Source organism: Salmo trutta, chromosome 40, assembly GCF_901001165.1.
Source record: "Salmo trutta chromosome 40, fSalTru1.1, whole genome shotgun sequence".
Lineage (NCBI taxonomy): Eukaryota > Metazoa > Chordata > Actinopteri > Salmoniformes > Salmonidae > Salmo > Salmo trutta.
In genome coordinates, this window is record NC_042996.1 from 25282163 (window position 1) to 25294308 (window position 12146).

The 12146-nt window shown below is 45.3% G+C and overlaps 1 long non-coding RNA gene across 1 annotated transcript in view; it reads left to right on the top strand.

Annotated features, from left to right (window-relative positions):
• Positions 1–204: 204 nt before the first annotated feature.
• The window catches only part of LOC115180307 (uncharacterized), a 35206-nt gene continuing 23264 nt past the window's right edge, over positions 205–12146 (top strand). Inside the window, exons 1-2 of the long non-coding RNA XR_003873053.1 lie at positions 205–741; positions 1748–1846. This is a non-coding gene — a long non-coding RNA (uncharacterized LOC115180307). The remainder of the gene's footprint in view (positions 742–1747; positions 1847–12146) is intronic.

Here is a 12146-nt window from a genome sequence, read left to right on the forward strand (position 1 = left end):
ATAAAAACTAGTGCAATAAATAAATTAACAGGAGTAGCCTAAACGTGGTGCCTCGAGTTTTTCATAGCAATATTACATCGGATGAGGGTGCATTGTTGTTTGTTCGCAGTAGGCTAATGCTCCACACTACCGACATCTCTTATCTTTTGTAAATATGTAATTGTAGTAGGCCTGTGCTAGGTCCAGTGTGTTTCATAGCTGAGATCGTGCAGCGACAGGCAGGCAGCTGCGAATCACATTTCACCTTAGCTGAACTTCTCAAATCTATTTGAGCTATGGCAGAGGGAACACAGTGAGTCTGTCCGGTCTACTGATAGTCCGGCCCGCCGCGGATGTGGCGAGCGAGGAAATGCTGGTAGCCTATTTTTATGAATATTTCTAAAAGAGCTCCTTTTGCTATGGAGGTTTCTTTGCCGACGTTTATATATGTCTACTTTGCTACAATGTTACAATGTATCGACTCAGAGCGCGGATCACTACATAGCCTAGTCGTCTTTTCTCACACTCGCATCATTGTTGCCGCGGTGCAGCGAGGACACGATAGTTACAGGGGGAGACAGACAAACACAGCGTGACTCTCGCTCAGGACTTGAACTTGAACTTCATTTTGAAATTGGCGTCCATGTGTAATCGATGTTAGTCTTCTTTTTTCCATAAGCAATATTCATTTTCTGTGATTCAATGACAAACTACGAGGAGAAATGAGGAAAATACAAATGTTTTGAAGACAATAAACTAAACGTAAGTTAATGTGCTCCATAAAAATACAAAATAAACCGCATTTATTGTAGGCAATAGCCCTTCCAAAGCATGTGTTATCTCGCCGGCTGATAGCATGTATTTTCAGTGGGGTGGATGACACGATTCAGAGACTGAGATGTTCTACAGTCGTAGGCAAGAATGAATTAAGTTTTCACGGGTAGTTATTTCAACCGCAAACTAAATCGCCCCCAAAATGTTTATGTTGATCCTTACAATGACATAAAACAAAACAAACCAAGATCAACGTATAATGTATTTCTATTTTGATTAAAGGGGGATGATAGGCTATAGCCTTAAATTCACAATTGCAGATAAATAAAGAAAGACGTCAGTTTTAGTGCATGGTTTATATGATACCTTTTCTCTTTGTTGTTCTTAACAGAGAGCTGAAATGCGATGCTTATAGCCTTACCATCTCCACTAATCCACCATAAAGACGACACATCATTTTAAAATGTGCATTTGTGGCATTTGAACAAATGTGCATTTAATAAAACAAATGTTTATTTCGCCAATTTGAGCTGTTTACTCGGTAAATTATCCGACTCTGGGGTATGATTTGATTGTGTGGTTTTGCGATCTGTTTCCATGTGGTTTTCCCTCAAATATGTTTTAAAATGGATTATAGCCTATTATACTGTCATTGAAAAGTGACATTTGGGCATCAAGCCTCTATAGGTCTAAACCATTTTTGTTTTTCATGAAAAAGGGAACTATTGAAAGTTGGGAGACAATTGCCTTCTTTGAAGAGTTGAAATGAGTTGGAGTTTTGGTATGATGTTGATAATAATCTCAGCAATGCATCCTGTGTGTATGTGGAAGAAAATGGCCTACTATAACCTAAAATGATTTAGCTGTAAATCATCCTCAGAATATTTTTACTATTTGCCTTTTTTTGCTGGTGATCATTTGTCATTTTCAGATGCAAAGATACAAGGGTGTTCCTGGTAAAGTGCTAAAATGTGCTGTGATTTCTGTGTTTCAGTGCTGGCTGCTCCACCTCAGACATTGAAGAAGTGGACATTTCAGATCAACAGAAAGTCAAAGAATTGAAGAATGCATGTTATAGATGTTGTTATAACAGGTAGGTTTTATTTTTTATGTAACTATTCAGTGACACAATAACAGTTTAAACCGTAATGAGAAACCTTCCAAAATATTATTTAAATGTACTGTAGTTGCTGGGTGAAACATATTGTAATATGATTCAGTGCATAATGCATTACATTTTAGATCTGCATTACAAATGAAAAACACTGAGTGAAACTTGTATTTCTTATTTATGATTGTCAAGTAATGGTTATTAGTTCTATAGAGAATGTATAAGCTTATCATTTCTAAATCAAATAGGCAGTGGGAAAACCTGTTCATGTGAAAAAGATCACATACTCTGACTATACGCCCTAACCATTCTTCATCTATCCAAAAAAGCCTATATTTAGAGACATTGATCTGAAATATCTCCTGTAAATGTGTCAGAAAATGTTGATTACTTCTTAATTTCAACCTTGTCAGTCACAGCACTGGGGTCGGTACTCAGAGTAGGCCCTACGTGACTGCTTTACTCTCACAGCCAAAGCTGTCACCTGCACAATTCAACTGAGAGAGAGATTATGTATTTATGTATATATTTATATATACTGTATATATATTCTTTAAAGAATTATCAATATTTAGAACTAATGCCCCATCTTAATGTACATTAACAGCTTTAAATGAAACATTTTCTTATTGACAGTATTAAGGGAAAGTTTTACTATCTGACAACTCTTGGGAAATCTATCGGTCGCCCTGAGACTTTATTTCCATTTGTTTAGTAGTTGTCTCTCACTGCTCTCTTGCTTCTGCCAAAGATAACATTCAATTTGCTCCTCCTGTCATTCGGTTGGCAAGCTTTTTTTTATTTTACACAATCAAAGTTATAAGTGTCATGGCCTGGGCCGGGCCGGACGGGCCTAATAAGACAGTCGTAGGTTTTCTTTCTGCACATCTGGCTATTTTAGTGCTGCGTCTGCAACTGGAAGCTTCTTCTGATGCCTGGCCTAGTGCTCTCGTACTCTGGTGATGCCGAACCCAGCCTGTCAATTGCACTGAAGCGATGTTTCCCAAAATTCTGGGAGCCGCAGCAACGGATGACAGAAACTTGGCATTTGTCTTCAGCCACATTCTCTCCTCTCCTTGCTGCTCTCTGGAAAGAGGAGCAGACAGGGGCCAAGTATGTAACGGATCATCATGACCCTGTGGCCCCTGATGGCTCAGGGTGATAGGCGTCTTTAATGTGATATATTAATAACCAGTATATTGCACGTTTATAAAACACACTATAAAGAGGAAAACCATTGTGCTCTGGTGAAAACGAGGCAACGAGGCAAACACAGGTGGCTGGAGACAATGGACAAGGGCTGGTTTCTCAGATCCTAAGCAGTAAAGAAAGAGAGAGAGCCTGTGGACTTGTGGTTGGCATGACTTTGTCAGTGGCATGATTTACCCTCAGTTTACTCTAGAACAGAAAATCAAGAAAATATCTTGATTGGAATGAACAGGAGACCAGTGACACAAGGGTATCTCTCTCGCACTTCTCCAGTCCTGACCGTTCTCTATAACGTTGTTTTCACCCCCAGAAATGGATTGAAACCTAAACTAAGGCACAGAGCCCTGATATTCTTCTCTATGAATAGTTTACTAGATATGATGATGATGATGATGCATTGGATGGTGTCCCTGTAAGGACATTTCAGGTCAAGGACAGGGGGAAGGGTGTGCTGTTCTGAGATATTCTGTTCTGCATCATAATTATTTCTTAATTTGAAGAAGAACATGTTTTTTCAAAGAGGGATGATGCTGCAGCTTTTGGTCAGCCAGGTTTCTGCAGAATATGTGCAGAAGTAGTTAGTTTTGACTTGTGACTGGAGTTTTAAATGTGTGACGCTAAAGTAGGGATAATCAAATCAAATCAAAATGTATTTGTCACGTACGCCGAATACAACAGGTGTGGACCTTACAGTGAAATGCTTACTTACAGGCTCAAACCAACGGTGCAAAAAGGTATTAGGTGAACAATTGGTAAGTAAAGAAATAAAAACAACAGTGAAAAATAACAGTAGGAAGGCTATAGACAGTAGCGAGGCTATAACAGTAGCGAGGCTATATACGGGCACCAGTTAGTCGGTCTGATTGAGGTAGTATGTACATGTAGATATGGTTAAAGTGACTATGCATATATGATAAACAGAGACTAGCAGTAGCGTAAAAGAGGGGTTGGCGGGTGGTGGGTGGCGGGACACAATGCAGATAGCCTTGTTAGCCAATGTTGCACTGGTTGGTCAGGCCAATTGAGGTAGTATGTACATGTAGATGTGGTTAAAGTGACTATGCATATATGATAAACAGAGAGTAGCAGCAGCGTAAAAGAGGGGTTGGGGGGTGGGCTCACAATGCAAATAGTCCGTGTAGCCATTTGATTTCTTGTTCAGGAGTCTTATGGCTTGGGGGTAAAAACAGTTGAGAAGCCTTTTTGTCCAAGACTTGGCACTCCGGTACTGCTTGCCATGCAGTAGTAGAGAGAACAGTCTATGACTGGGGTGGCTGGGGTCTTTGACAATTTTTAGGGCCTTCCTCTGACACTGCCTGGTGTAGAGGTCCTGGATGGCAGGCAGCTTAGCCCCAGTGATGTACTGGGCCGTACGCACAACCATCTGTAGTGCCTTGCAGTCGGAGGCCGAGCATTTGCAGTACCAGGCAGTAATGCAACCAGTCAGGATGCTCTCAATGTTGGAGCTGTTGAACCTTTTGAGGATCTGAGGACCCATGCCAAATCTTTTTAGTTTCCTGAGTGGGAATAGGCTTTGTCGTGCCCTCTTCACGACTGTCTTGGTGTGTTTGGACCATTCTAATTTGTTGGTGACGTGGACACCAAGGAACTTGAAGCTCTCAACCTGCTCCACTACAGCCCCTTCGATGAGAATGGGGGCGTGCTCGATCCTCCTTTTCCTGTTGTCCACAATCATCTTCTTAGTCTTGGTTATGTTGAGGGATAGGTTGTTATTCTGGCACCACCCGGCCAGGTCTCTGACCTCCTCCCTATAGGCTGTCTCGTCTTTGTCGGTGATCAGGCCTACCACTGTTGTGTCGTCAGCGAACTTAATGATGGTGTTGGAGTCGTGCCTGGCCATGCAGTCATGGTTGAACAGGGCGTAAAGGAGGGGACTAAGCACGCACCCCTGAGGTGCTCCAGTGTTGAGGATCAGTGTGGCAGATGTGTTGCTACCTACCCTCACCACATGGGGGCGGCCCGTCAGGAAGTCCAGGATCCAGTTGCAGAGGGAGGTGTTTAGTCCCAGGATCCTTAGCTTAGTGATGAGCTTTGAGGGTACTATGGTGTTGAACGCTGAGCTGTAGTCAATGAATAGCATTCTCACGTAGGTGTTCCTTTTGTCCAGGTGGGAAAGGGCAGTGTGGAGTGCAATAGAGAGTCCATCATCTGTGACTCTGTTTGGGCAGTATGCAAATTGGAGTGGGTCTAGGGTTTCTGGGATAATGGTATTGATATGAGCCATTACCAGCCTTTCAAAGCACTTCATGGCTACAGACGTGAGTGCTACGGGTCTGTAGTCATTTAGACAGGTTGCCTTCGTGTTCTTGGGCACAGGGACTATGGTGGTCTGCCTTAAACATGTTGGTTTTACAGACTCAATCAGGGACATGTTGAAAATGTCAATGAAGACACCTGTCAGTTGGTCAGCACATGCCTGGTGCACAGGTAATATTACACTTCTTTACATTACAACGGTTTGGTTTGTTTGATCTGAGCAATTTTCTCTTAGCTATCAAAGATAATTGTGTAGTTTAGAGTAATTAGAGTAATTATCGAGGCCAGCTATTTTTTTTCATCCTCCTAACGTAGTCAACACTGCTAGCCGCTAGCTGCTAGCTAGTCAACACCGCTAGCTAGCCAACCGTTACCGACTAGCAGCGCTGTAGATACTAATACATTACAACGGAACGATTTGACTAGTGCAGTGTTAGCTAGCTAGCTACATAGCTGTCTTTGTCATAGCTTGATAATTGTGTAGTTTAGTAATTATCGAGGTTAGCTAGGTTAGCTAGCCAGCTATTTCCGTCCCCCGCGACGCCATCGTTCCATACCTAGCCAACTATTACCGACGAGCAGCATTGTAGAAACTAAATACATTACAAAGGAACATCTTGATTAGTGTTATGTTATGTTAGCTAGCTACAAAGTTGCTTTTGTATAATAGCCAACCAAATAGCCAGCTATTTTTTCGTCCTCCTAACGTAGTCAACACTGCTAGCTGCTAGCTGCTAGCTAGTCAACACCGCTAGCTAGCTAGCTAGCCAACAGTTACCGACCAGCAGCGCTGTAGATACTAATACATTACAACGGAACGATTTGACTAGTGCAGTGTTAGCTAGCTAGCTACATAGCTGTCTTTGTCATAGCTTGATAATTGTGTAGTTTAGTAATTGAGGTTAGCTAGGTTAGCTAGCCAGCTATTTAAGTCCCCCGCGACGCCATTGTTCCATACCTAGCCAACTATTACCGAGGAACAGCATTGTAGAAACTAAATACATTACAAAGGAACGTCTTCATTAGTGTTATGTTATGTTAGCTAGCTACAAAGTTGCTTTTGTATAATAGCCAACCTCTACCGACTAGCAGCACTGTTGAAACTATTACATTACAACGGAACAACTTGATTAGTGTAGTGTTGTGTTAGTTAGCTAGCTAGTTAGCTAGCATTTTCGTTATTTTAGTCAATAAGATTTTCGCAACGTAAGCTTAACTTTCTGAACATTCGAGACGTGTAGTCCTCTTGTCATTCCAATCTCCTTTGCATTAGCGTAGCCTCTTCTGTAGCTTGTCAACTATGTGTCTGTCTATCCCTGTTCTCTCCCCTCTGCACAGGCCATACAAACGCTTCACACCGCGTGGCCGCTGCCACTCTAACCTGGTGGTCCCAGCGCGCACGACCCACGTGGAGTTCCAGGTCTCCGGCAGCCTCTGGAACTGCCGGTCTGCGGCCAACAAGGCTGAGTTCATCTCAGCCTATGCTACCCTCCAGTCCCTAGACTTCCTGGCGCTGACGGAAACATGGATTACCACAGATAACACTGCTACTCCTACTGCTCTCTCCTCGTCTGCCTACGTGTTCTCGCATACCCCTAGAGCATCGAGCCAGCGGGGTGGTGACACTGGAATCCTCATCTCTACCAAGTGGACATTCCCTCTTTCTCCCCTGACCCATCTGTCTATCTCCTCATTTGAATTCCATGCTGTCACAGTTACCAGCCCTTTCAAGCTTAACATCCTTATCATTTATCGCCCTCCAGGTTCCCTTGGAGAGTTCATCAATGAGCTTGATGCCTTGATAAGTTCCTTCCCTGAGGATGGCTCACCTCTCACAGTTCTGGGTGACTTTAACCTCCCCACGTCTACCTTTGACTCATTCATCTCTGCCTCCTTCTTTCCACTCCTCTCCTCTTTTGACCTCACCCTCTCACCTTCCCCCCCTACTCACAAGGCAGGCAATACGCTTGACCTCATCTTTACTAGATGCTGTTCTTCCACTAATCTCATTGCAACTCCCCTCCAAGTCTCCGACCACTACCTTGTATCTTTTTCCCTCTCGCTCTCATCCAACACTTCTCACTCTGCCCCTACTCGGATGGTATTGCGCCGTCCCAACCTTCGCTCTCTCTCTCCCGCTACTCTCTCCTCTTCCATCCTATCATCTCTTCCCTCTGCTCAAACCTTCTCCAACCTATCTCCTGATTCTGCCTCCTCAACCCTCCTCTCCTCCCTTTCTGCATCCTTTGATTTTCTCTGTCCTCTATCCTCCAGGCCGGCTCGGTCCTCCACTCCTGCGCCGTGGCTCGACGACTTACTGCGAGCTCACAGAACAGGGCTCCGGGCAGCCGAGCGGAAATGGAGGAAAACTCGCCTCCCTGCGGACCTGGCATCCTTTCACGCCCTCCTCTCTACATTTTCCTCTTCTGTCTCTGCTGCTAAAGCCACTTTCTACCACTCTAAATTCCAAGCATCTGCCTCTAACCCTAGGAAGCTCTTTGCTACCTTCTCCTCCCTCCTGAATCCTCCTCCCCCTCCCCCCCCTCCTCTCTCTCTGCAGATGACTTCGTCAACCATTTTGAAAAGAAGGCTGATGACATCCGATCCTCGTTTGCTAAGCCAAACGACACCGCTGGTCCTGCTCACACTGCCCTACCCTGTGCTTTGACCTCTTTCTCCCCTCTCTCTCCAGATGAAATCTCGCGTCTCGTGACGGCCGGCCGCCCAACAACCTGCCCACTTGACCCTATCCCCTCCTCTCTTCTCCAGACCATTTCTGGAGACCTTCTCCCCTACCTCACCTCGCTCATCAACTCATCCTTGACCGCTGGCTACGTCCCTTCTGTCTTCAAGAGAGCGAGAGTTGCACCCCTTCTGAAAAAACCTACACTCGATCCCTCCGATATCAACAACTACAGACCAGTATCCCTTCTTTCTTTTCTCTCCAAAACTCTTGAACGTGCCGTCCTTGGCCAGCTCTCCTGCTATCTCTCTCAGAATGACCTTCTTGATCCTAATCAGTCAGGTTTCAAGACTGGGCATTCAACTGAGATTGCTCTTCTCTGTGTCACGGAGGCTCTCCGCACTGCTAAAGCTAACTCTCTCTCCTCTGCTCTCATCCTTCTAGACCTATCTGCTGCCTTTGATACTGTGAACCATCAGATCCTCCTCTCCACCCTCCCCGAGCTGGGCATCTCCGGCGCGGCCCACGCTTGGATTGCGTCCTACCTGACAGGTCGTTCCTACCAGGTGGCGTGGCGAGAATCTGTCTCCGCACCACGCGCTCTTACCACTGGTGTCCCCCAGGGCTCTGTTCTAGGCCCTCTCCTATTCTCACTATACACCAAGTCACTTGGCTCGGTCATAGCCTCACATGGTCTCTCCTATCATTGCTACGCAGACGACACACAATTAATCTTCTCCTTTCCCCCTTCTGATAACCAGGTGGCGAATCGCATCTCTGCATGTCTGGCAGACATATCAGTGTGGATGACGGCTCACCACCTCAAGCTGAACCTCGGCAAGACGGAGCTGCTCTTCCTCCCGGGGAAGGACTGCCCGTTCCATGATCTCACCATCACGGTTGACAACTCCCTTGTGTCCTCCTCCCAGAGTGCTAAGAACCTTGGCGTGACCCTGGACAACACCCTGTCGTTCTCCACTAACATCAAGGCAGTGACCCGATCCTGTAGGTTCATGCTCTACAACATTCGCAGAGTACGACCCTGCCTCACACAGGAAGCGGCGCAGTCCTATTCCAGGCACTTGTCATCTCCCGTCTGGATTACTGCAACTCGCTGTTGGCTGGGCTCCCTGTCTGTGCCATTAAACCCCTACAACTCATCCAGAACGCCGCAGCCCGTCTGGTGTTCAAACTTCCCAAGTTCTCTCACGTCACCCCGCTCCTCCGCTCTCTCCACTGGCTTCCAGTTGAAGCTCGCATCCGCTACAAGTCCATGGTGCTTGCCTACGGAGCTGTGAGGGGAACGGCACCTCCGTACCTTCAGGCTCTGATCAGGCCCTACACCCAAACAAGGGCACTGCGTTCATCCACCTCTGGCCTGCTCGCCTCCCTACCTCTGAGGAAGCACAGTTCCCGCTCAGCCCAGTCCAAACTGTTCGCTGCTCTGGCACCCCAATGGTGGAACAAGCTCCCTCACGACGCCAGGACAGCGGAGTCAATCACCACCTTCCGGAGACACCTGAAACCCCACCTCTTTAAGGAATACCTGGGATAGGATAAAGTAATCCTTCTAACCCCCCCCCCCCCCTAAAAGATTTAGATGCACTATTGTAAAGTGGTTGTTCCACTGGATATCATAAGGTGAATGCACCAATTTGTAAGTCGCTCTGGATAAGAGCGTCTGCTAAATGACTTAAATGTAAATGTAAAAATGTAAACACGTCGTGGTAATCCGTCTGGCCCCGCAGCCTTGTAAATGTTGACCTGTTTAAAGGTCTTACTCACGTTGGCTACGGAGAGAGTGATCACACGGAACAACTGATGCTCTCATGCATGCCTCAGTGTTGCTTACCTCGAAGCGAGCACAGAAGTGATTTAGCTCGTATGGTAGACTCGTGTCACTGTGTAGCTCGTGGCTGTGCTTCCCTTTGTAGTCTGTAATAGTTTGCAAGCCCTGACACATACAGTGGGGGAAAAAGTATTTGATCCCCTGCTGATTTTGTATGTTTGCCCACTGACAAAGAAAGGATCAGTCTATAATTTTAATGGTAGGTTTATTTGAACAGTGAGAGACAGAATAACAACAAAAAATTCAGAAAACCGCATCTGAAAAATGTTATAAATTGATTTGCATTTTAATGAGGGAAATAAGTATTTGACCCCCTCTCAATCAAAAAGATTTCTGGCTCCCAGGTGTCTTTTAGTCAGGTAACGAGCTGAGATTAGGAGCACACTCTTAAAGGGAGTGCTCCTAACCGCAGCTTGTTACCTGTAAAAAAGACACCTGTCCACAGAAGCAATCAATCAATCAGATTCCAAACTCTCCACCATGGCCAAGACCAAAGAGCTCTCCAAGGATGTCAGGGACAAGATAGTAGACCTACATAAGGCTGGAATGGGCTACAAGACCATCGCCAAGCAGCTTGGTGAGAAGGTGACAACATTTGGTGCGATTATATCGCAAACGGATTCCAGCTTTGACCTAATTTCTCAGGCGTTTGGTGAAGAGTTCAGGCAGTAGCGAGAGAGAGAGGGGAGGAAGAGAGAAAGAGATCCTTGGCATGTTAGTTTTCATCCAGGGAGGGGGCGAGACACAGAAGGCCTGCCTCTGTCAACCAGTGTGACTGAGCTCTCTGCTCTCTCTCCGCTCTGTTCAGCTTTGGGTCGTATATATAGTGGACACCGTAGCGAAAGGTTTAGCAACAGAAAACAAAAACAAGCGTTTAATTTTGAGTCAGTTTTCTTCTGTTTGGTGCCAAGTGAATATGACCCTGCTCTCTGCCTCTCTCTGCTCTCTCTCTGCTCTGGGTGTTTCCTACTTCCAGCCTATAACAGGAAACTCATGTTCAAGTTCATGTCAGGACAGGGAAAAGGGCTTTTCTTTCCACTGTGAATCATTTGGGAGAGAGAGGAGGAAGAAAAATAAGAAAAAATCTAAAAACCCAAAGCCCTTGCTGCCTTGCACTGAATCAACCCTCTGCAATCTGCCATGTTTTTCTCCTCTCCCTTATACTGCTTTATTGTCTATTTTGGCTGAGTTTGCTAGGACGTAGTGAGTGAGAGCAGAGTTGAGTTCCTGAGTTAAAAGCAGAGTTCATGAATCCTGTATGCAAATTAAACAAATCTCTGTGGGGAGCTCCGCAGGTTCTTCCGGTTTGGTTCTAAATTCCAGAGAGAACTTTGACCCGTAGTTAAACACTCTGGAAAAAATAACACACTCTCTGCATGACTTTATACATGTTTGTGATATCTAGACTGTGTGGTCAATGTTTAGAGAATGTCTTTGTGCATATACAAAGACCTGTAAATAAGGAATCTGACATGGATGAAAATCTGGCATGTGATAACACTATAGTACATGGAGGAGTACATTAAATACTCTGACATTTTTCGTTCTTCTCTCCAAGTCAGAGGTGGCTGAGCTTTGGAAACAGTGAAGATGAGTGATACAGTTCTAGAAGTTTGTATAGTCAATTGCAGTATCAAATCAAATCAAATCAAATTTATTTATATAGCCCTTCGTACATCAGCTGAAATCTCAAAGTGCTGTACAGAAACCCAGCCTAAAACCCCAAACAGCAAGCAATGCATGTGAAAGAAGCACGGTGGCTGGGAAAAACTCCCTAGGAAAAACTCCTGAGAAAGGCCAAAAACCTAGGAAGAAACCTAGAGAGGAACCAGGCTATGAGGGGTGGCCAGTCCTCTTCTGGCTGTGCCGGGTGGATATTATAACAGAACATAGTCAAGATGTTAAAATGTTCGTAAATGACCAGCATGGTCAAATAATAATAATCATAGTAATTGTCGAGGGTGCAACAAGCACGTCCGGTGAACAGGTCAGGGTTCCGTAGCCGCAGGCAGAACAGTTGAAACTGGAGCAGCAGCATGGCCAGGTGGACTGGGGACAGCAAGGAGTCATCATGCCAGGTAGTCCTAGGGCTCAGGTCCTCCGAGAGAAAGAAAGAAAGAAAGAAAGAGAGAATTAGAGAGAGCATATTTACATTCACACAGGACACCGGATAAGACAAGAGAATACTCCAGATGTAACAGACTGACCCTAGCCCCCCGACACATAAACTACTGCAGCATAAATACTGGAGGCTGAGACAGGAG